The sequence below is a fragment of the Salmo trutta genome, chromosome 15 (genome assembly GCF_901001165.1).
Source record: "Salmo trutta chromosome 15, fSalTru1.1, whole genome shotgun sequence".
Taxonomy (NCBI): Eukaryota; Metazoa; Chordata; class Actinopteri; order Salmoniformes; family Salmonidae; genus Salmo; species Salmo trutta.
In genome coordinates, this window is record NC_042971.1 from 4,242,827 (window position 1) to 4,250,526 (window position 7,700).

Below are 7,700 nucleotides of genomic sequence, written 5' to 3' on the forward strand. Positions count from 1 at the left end.
ATTCCATCCTTTCACTAAATGGTAGTATCACTAAGTCATTCCATCCTTTCACTAAATGGTAGTAACACTAAGTCATTCCATCCTTTCACTAAATGGTAGTAACACTAAGTCATTCCATCCTTTCACTAAATGGTAGTAACACTAAGTCATTCCATCCTTTCACTAAATGGTAGTAACACTAAGTCATTCCATCCTGTCACTAAATGGTAGTAACACTAAGTCATTCCATCCTGTCACTAAATGGTAGTAACACTAAGTCATTCCATCCTTTCACTAAATGGTAGTAACACTAAGTCATTCCATCCTTTCACTAAATGGTAGTAACACTAAGTCATTCCACCCTTTCACTAAATGGTAGTAACACTAAGTCATTCCACCCTTTCACTAAATGGTAGTAACACTAAGTCATTCCATCCTTTCACTAAATGGTAGTAACACTAAGTCATTCCATCCTTTCACTAAATGGTAGTAACACTAAGTCATTCCATCCTTTCACTAAATGGTAGTAACACTAAGTCATTCCATCCTTTCACTAAATGGTAGTAACACTAAGTCATTCCACCCTTTCACTAAATGGTAGTAACACTAAGTCATTCCACCCTTTCACTAAATGGTAGTAACACTAAGTCATTCCACCCTTTCACTAAATGGTAGTAACACTAAGTCATTCAATCCTTTCACTAAATGGTAGTAACACTAAGTCATTCCATCCTTTCACTAAATGGTAGTAACACTAAGTCATTCCATCCTTTCACTAAATGGTAGTAACACTAAGTCATTCCATCCTTTCACTAAATGGTAGTAACACTAAGTCATTCCATCCTTTCACTAAATGGTAGTAACACTAAGTCATTCCATAACACTAAGTCATTCCATCCTTTCACTAAATGGTAGTAACACTAAGTCATTCCATCCTTTCACTAAATGGTAGTAACACTAAGTCATTCTATCCTGTCACTAAATGGTAGTAACACTAAGTCATTCCATCCTTTCACTAAATGGTAGTAACACTAAGTCATTCCATCCTTTCACTAAATGGTAGTAACACTAAGTCATTCCATCCTTTCACTAAATGGTAGTAACACTAAGTCATTCCATCCTTTCACTAAATGGTAGTAACACTAAGTCATTCCATCCTTTCACTAAATGGTAGTAACACTAAGTCATTCCATCCTTTCACTAAATGGTAGTAACACTAAGTCATTCCATCCTTTCACTAAATGGTAGTAACACTAAGTCATTCCATCCTTTCACTAAATGGTAGTACACTAAGTCATTCCATCCTTTCACTAAATGGTAGTAACACTAAGTCATTCCATCCTTTCACTAAATGGTAGTAACACTAAGTCATTCCATCCTTTCACTAAATGGTAGTAACACTAAGTCATTCCATCCTTTCACTAAATGGTAGTAACACTAAGTCATTCCATCCTTTCACTAAATGGTAGTAACACTAAGTCATTCCATCCTTTCACTAAATGGTAGTAACACTAAGTCATTCCATCCTTTCACTAAATGGTAGTAACACTAAGTCATTCCATCCTTTCACTAAATGGTAGTAACACTAAGTCATTCCATCCTTTCACTAAATGGTAGTAACACTAAGTCATTCCATCCTTTCACTAAATGGTAGTAACACTAAGTCATTCCATCCTTTCACTAAATGGTAGTAACACTAAGTCATTCCATCCTTTCACTAAATGGTAGTAACACTAAGTCATTCAATCCTTTCACTAAATGGTAGTAACACTAAGTCATTCCATCCTTTCACTAAATGGTAGTATCACTAAGTCATTCCATCCTTTCACTAAATGGTAGTAACACTAAGTCATTCCATCCTTTCACTAAATGGTAGTAACACTAAGTCATTCCATCCTTTCACTAAATGGTAGTAACACTAAGTCATTCCATCCTTTCACTAAATGGTAGTAACACTAAGTCATTCCATCCTTTCACTAAATGGTAGTAACACTAAGTCATTCCATCTTTCACTAAATGTTAGTAACACTAAGTCATTCCATCCTGTCACTAAATGGTAGTAACACTAAGTCATTCCATCTTTCACTAAATGGTAGTAACACTAAGTCATTCCATCCTTTCACTAAATGGTAGTAACACTAAGTCATTCCATCCTTTCACTAAATGGTAGTAACACTAAGTCATTCCATCCTTTCACTAAATGGTAGTAACACTAAGTCATTCCATCCTTTCACTAAATGGTAGTAACACTAAGTCATTCCATCCTTTCACTAAATGGTAGTAACACTAAGTCATTCTATCCTTTCACTAAATGGTAGTAACACTAAGTCATTCCATCCTTTCACTAAATGGTAGTAACACTAAGTCATTCCATCCTTTCACTAAATGGTAGTAACACTAAGTCATTCCATCCTTTCACTAAATGGTAGTAACACTAAGTCATTCCATCCTTTCACTAAATGGTAGTAACACTAAGTCATTCCATCCTTTCACTAAATGGTAGTAACACTAAGTCATTCCATCCTTTCACTAAATGGTAGTAACACTAAGTCATTCCATCCTTTCACTAAATGGTAGTAACACTAAGTCATTCCATCCTTTCACTAAATGGTAGTAACACTAAGTCATTCCATCCTTTCACTAAATGGTAGTAACACTAAGTCATTCCATCCTTTCACTAAATGGTAGTACCTATTCCATCCTTCACTAAATGTAGTAACACTAAGTCATTCCATCCTTTCACTAAATGGTAGTAACACTAAGTCATTCCATCCTTTCACTAAATGGTAGTAACACTAAGTCATTCCATCCTTTCACTAAATGGTAGTAACACTAAGTCATTCCATCCTTTCACTAAATGGTAGTAACACTAAGTCATTCCATCCTTTCACTAAATGGTAGTAACACTAAGTCATTCCATCCTTTCACTAAATGGTAGTAACACTAAGTCATTCCATCCTTTCACTAAATGGTAGTAACACTAAGTCATTCCATCCTTTCACTAAATGGTAGTAACACTAAGTCATTCCATCCTTTCACTAAATGGTAGTAACATTCCATCCTTTCACTAAATGGTAGTAACACTAAGTCATTCCATCCTTTCACTAAATGGTAGTAACACTAAGTCATTCCATCCGTTCACTAAATGGTAGTAACACTAAGTCATTCCATCCTTTCACTAAATGTTAGTAACACTAAGTCATTCCATAACACTAAGTCATTCAATCCTTTCACTAAATGGTAGTAACACTAAGTCATTCCATCCTTTCACTAAATGGTAGTAACACTAAGTCATTCCATCCTTTCACTAAATGGTAGTAACACTAAGTCATTCCATCCTTTCACTAAATGGTAGTAACACTAAGTCATTCCATCCTTTCACTAAATGGTAGTAACACTAAGTCATTCCATCCTTTCACTAAATGGTAGTAACACTAAGTCATTCCATCCTTTCACTAAATGGTAGTAACACTAAGTCATTCCATCCTTTCACTAAATGGTAGTAACACTAAGTCATTCCATCCTTTCACTAAAGCTCTAAAGTAACTTTTTATTGACAGAAGCCTCATTTAAATGTTGTGGATGTTGATGAAAGGAAATCCCATATAGCCTACTGGACAGGACTTTGTTATGGCATCTTCTGTTTGGGAGTCTCAGGTCTGAGCCATGATCAGAATGTGTCTCTGTCTATTTCCAGCCCTGCCATTTCTACCTGTCCTGATCTAGTGTTTGACCCCTGACCTCCTCACACCGTCTCACTGTCCATGTCTGCTTTTAGCTCCCACCTCTACTTCACTGTGTTATAATGGACCTTATGGTTGTTATGTCTCCTCTGTAACCAGGTATCAAACATACTGACCTTTCTGACCCATATCCCACCTCTACTTCACTGTGTTATAATGGACCTTATGCTTGTTATGTCACCTCTGTAACCAGGTATCAAACATACTGACCTTTCTGACCCGTATCCCACCTCTACTTCACTGTTTTATAATGGACCTTATGCTTGTTATGTCACCTCTGTAACCAGCTATCAAACATACTGACCTTTCTGACCCATATCCCACCTCTACTTCACTGTGTTATAATGGACCTTATGCTTGTTATGTCACCTCTGTAACCAGGTATCAAACATACTGACCTTTCTGACCCTATCCCACCTCTACTTCACTGTGTTATAATGGACCTTATGGTTGTTATGTCACCTCTGTAACCAGCTATCAAACATACTGACCTTTCTGACCCATATCCCACCTCTACTTCACTGTGTTATAATGGACCTTATGGTTGTTATGTCACCTCTGTAACCAGCTATCAAACATACTGACCTTTCTGACCCTATCCCACCTCTACTTCACTGTGTTATAATGGACCTTATGGTTGTTATGTCACCTCTGTAAGCAGCTACCAAACATACTGACCTTTCTGACCCATATCCCACCTCTACTTCACTGTGTTATAATGGACCTTATGGTTGTTATGTCACCTCTGTAACCAGGTATCAAACATACTGACCTTTCTGACCCATATCCCACCTCTACTTCACTGTGTTATAATGGACCTTATGGTTGTTATGTCACCTCTGTAACCAGCTATCAAACATACTGACCTTTCTGACCCATATCCCACCTCTACTTCACTGTGTTATAATGGACCTTATGGTTGTTATGTCACCTCTGTAACCCGCTATCAAACATACTGACCTTTCTGACCCATATCCCACCTCTACTTCACTGTGTTATAATGGACCTTATGGTTGTTATGTCACCTCTGTAACCCGCTATCAAACATACTGACCTTTCTGACCCATATCCCACCTCTACTTCACTGTGTTATAATGGACCTTATGCTTGTTATGTCACCTCTGTAACCAGTTATCAAACATACTGACCTTTCTGACCCATATCCCATGGCCCTACTTTCTATAACTAAATATTTAAAGTCCTCTGAGTTTTACTTAGTGTCCATTTACTTATGTATTATGTATTTGCCGTGTATTGGAATTGTGCCGCAGAGCATCATGGGGGTTTGTATGTGTTGTGATGTTCACGTTCCAGATAAATGGTTGATCTGATTCCTGTCTCCCGTCTCATCTTTATTGAATTGTACCAATGTTTGCTGCTGCATTAAAGAAACTATCAGAACACTGTGAGTTGAATGGTGATGTAAATGACATCATCAGAGACAGACTAGTATGTGGGCTACGGAGTGAAGCTACACAGAAGAGACTGTTGACTGAAAGTTATTAGTTTTTTGGGCACATCATTTGTCTCCATGGCAACATGGGCAATACTGGTTAAAGCTGAATAGTTTAAGGAACTGAGATCATTCATTGTCTTCACCTTCTACTAACCAGAGTTTCTGTCACATGGGATGACGCTGGAGAGACAAAAGCAGGTACGGGGAGTCAAACACTTAATATGGAACGAGACAGGAACAGCGTCAGAAAACGAGTAACAGACAAAAACAATGAATACAGCAGCAGGGAACAGAGCAGGGAACTGACAAATATAGGGGAGGAAATAACCAGGTGATGAGGGAGTCCAGGTGAGTCCAATAACGCTGATGTGCGTGACGAGGGAAAGCAGGCGTGCGTTATGGATGATAGGAGTAATGCACGCGCCGGGGGGGGGGGGGGGGGGTGGGGGGGGGGGGGGGGGGAGCTGGAGGAGACGTGACAGTTTCAGTAAACCAGCTGATAAACCACAGAACACAGCTTTGTAAGAACACTATAAGAAGGAGAAAACATGTATGCAGTCAAATGCACTGTTATCTTTCTACCTTCCCCCATGTCTCATAAACACTGTTATCTTTCTACCTTCCTCCATGTCTCATATTCACTGTTATCTTTCTACCTTCCCCCATGTCTCAAATTCACTGTTATCTTTCTACCTTCCCCCATGTCTCATATTCACTGTTATCTTTCTACCTTCCTCCATGTCTCATATTCACTGTTATCTTTCTACCTTCCTCCATGTCTCATATTCACTGTTATCTTTCTACCTTCCCCCATGTCTCATATTCACTGTTATCTTTCTACCTTCCCCCATGTCTCATATTCACTGTTATCTTTCTACCTTCCTCCATGTCTCATATTCACTGTTATCTTTCTACCTTCCCCCATGTCTCATATTCACTGTTATCTTTCTACCTTCCTCCATGTCTCATATTCACTGTTATCTTTCTACCTTCCCAATACCTTCCTCCATCTCTCATATTCACTGTTATCTTTCTACCTTCCCCCATGTCTCATATTCACTGTTATCTTTCTACCTTCCCCCATGTCTCATATTCACTGTTATCTTTCTACCTTCCCAATACCTTCCCCCATGTTTCATATTCACTGTTATCTTTCTACCTTCCCAATACCTTCCCCCATGTCTCATATTCACTGTTATCTTTCTACCTTCCCCCATGTCTCATATTCACTGTTATCTTTCTACCTTCCTCCATGTCTCATATTCACTGTTATCTTTCAGCCTTCCTCCATGTCTCATATTCACTGTTATCTTTCTACCTTCCCCCATGTCTCATATTCACTGTTATCTTTCTACCTTCCCCCATGTCTCATATTCACTGTTATCTTTCTACATTCCCCCATGTCTCATATTCACTGTTATCTTTCTACCTTCCTCCATGTCTCATATTCACTGTTATCTTTCTACCTTCCTCCATGTCTCAAATTCACTGTTATCTTTCTACCTTCCTCCATGTCTCATATTCACTGTTATCTTTCTACCTTCCCCCATGTCTCATATTCACTGTTATCTTTCTACCTTCCTCCATGTCTCATATTCACTGTTATCTTTCTACCTTCCCCCATGTCTCATATTCACTGTTATCTTTCTACCTTCCCCCATGTCTCATATTCACTGTTATCTTTCTACCTTCCTCCATGTCTCATATTAACTGTTATCTTTCTACCTTCCCCCATGTCTCATATTCACTGTTATCTTTCTACATTCCCCCATGTCTCATATTCACTGTTATCTTTCTACCGTCATCCATGTGTCATATTCACTGTTATCTTTCAGCCTTCCCAATTCCTTCCCCCAGTTTAGAGATGGCTTTTTGCGGTGTGCAGCATAGTCCTTTAGTCTCTATGGGCCAGATGGCCAGTTGGTGAGGGCCACAGCATAGTCCTTTAGTCTCTATGGGCCAGATGGCCAGTTGGTGAGGGCCACAGCATAGTCCTTTAGTCTCTATGGGCCAGATGGCCAGTTGGTGAGGGCCACAGCATAGTCCTTTAGTCTCTATGGGCCAGATGGCCAGTTATTGAGGGCCACAGCATAAGGAAAGAAACTGTTTAGATGGGGGTCATAACATCCAATCACAGAGGTTTACAGCAGCTGACAGTTGCACCATCATTGCTAATAACTTAAACTGCCTTATTCAGATAAAGACAATCTCTGTACAAATGTAGGATCTTAATTTGATCATCCTGTTGCAGGACAACGTTGCTGCAATGCAGTTAATTTTAAACTTGTATTGTATTTGAGATTTAAAAAGGCTTTTGGAGTTTGTAATAGCGGCTACTTCCTCTGCAAGAAAACAGGCGTCCGCATCACGTGACTGTCAGAAGTTGTGATTTCCTCATTTGAAATTAGAAGTACGTTTGTAGCCTACGCAGTTACAAAATGGCTGTTGACACAGGGGCAAACGTTTCTCCAAAACATTAGAAGTGGGATAAATGTGTTGATTTGAAGGAAAGAAGTGCAGAC